The sequence below is a fragment of the Bos mutus genome, chromosome 3 (assembly GCF_027580195.1).
Source record: "Bos mutus isolate GX-2022 chromosome 3, NWIPB_WYAK_1.1, whole genome shotgun sequence".
In the NCBI taxonomy this organism is placed as follows: Eukaryota; Metazoa; Chordata; class Mammalia; order Artiodactyla; family Bovidae; genus Bos; species Bos mutus.
This window is the reverse complement of record NC_091619.1, coordinates 57,518,346-57,519,620: the sequence shown is the minus strand read 5'-3', so window position 1 is coordinate 57,519,620 and position 1,275 is coordinate 57,518,346.

The following is a 1,275-nucleotide window of genomic DNA, read 5'->3' as shown; positions in this document are numbered from 1 at the left end:
CCCAATAATCTGCATTTTCACAAGTGGGTCCTAGAGAATAAGAGGGCATGTTCAGGGCCTTCATTGTATTCTAAGTAGATCCAAGGAGCATTCTTCCAGCTGTTGCTTATCTTTTTTTCAGTTCCCCCTCCCTTCCAAGCCAACATTGTGTAACAGGAAAATCAAAATGGCATCGGTATTGCCAACAGAGCTATTTAAAATAGAGGTGGGAGGCCATCAAGGAAGAGTGACTGACATGTCTCAGCCCAGATGGGGCTTTCCCTAGTGGCTCAGCAGTAAAGAATCATCCTGCAATGCAGGAGTTGCAGGAGACACAGGTTCGATTGCTGTCGGGAAGATCCCCTGGAGAAGGGCATAGCAACCCACTCCAGTATTTTTGCCTGGAGAATCCCATGGACAGAGGAGCTTGGCAGGCCAGAGTCAGACAGGACTGAAGTGACTTAGCACGCATGCACTTACAGCCCAGATGAAATCTGAGCTTCAATCACTATTGTCTCAACATAGGCATCCAGAACATCTTCCCAATGATCCAGAAACTCAAAATACTTATTTGACCCTTACCCTAAAATAAGTCATGACAGCTTATCCATCCATTAAGGACAAATACTTCCTTTCTTGTGTCATAGTTAATCATAATTCCTGCCGGACAATTTTAACCATTTTATGGCTTGTGCCTTATAAGCCCCTGACTCACTTTCCAGGAACACTCTTGTTTTACCAAATCTGTATCTCCTGAACTGCAAATCTTAAGATCCCGAATAAAGTTCTTTGTTCTTTGCAGCCTTGATACTGATTATTGTTTGACATTTGATATGTGTTTGAACTTAATGGAAAGCAAATTACAGGAAACACTTCCAATCTCAGGATAAGAAGTAGGATTTTTTTTTTTTTAAGTTGAACATTCAAAATACTATAAAATCCATTGAGGCCAGATACGATTTTTTTTTTCTATTATATATGAGTGAAGAGAGTTTAAACATGTGTTCTTGACTAAATATGCTATCCATTTATTTCCCTTGATTAGTGATTTTTTTCACTTTTTAAAACCCAAAGCTCATTCTTCAAAAAATCTTATTTAGGATCCCAATTTTTAAACAGATAAAACAAGGCTACACTGGTTGAAATGAAAATGGAGGCCCAGAGCCACTTTTATGCTCATCACTTAGCAACCTGCAGATCCCAGGAAAACTTCTGTGCAACCCTAGGGTTCTGTAACCAGTGGTTTGTTCCACTGCTCAATATACTCTTAATTTTATTATTGGATCAAGCCAATCT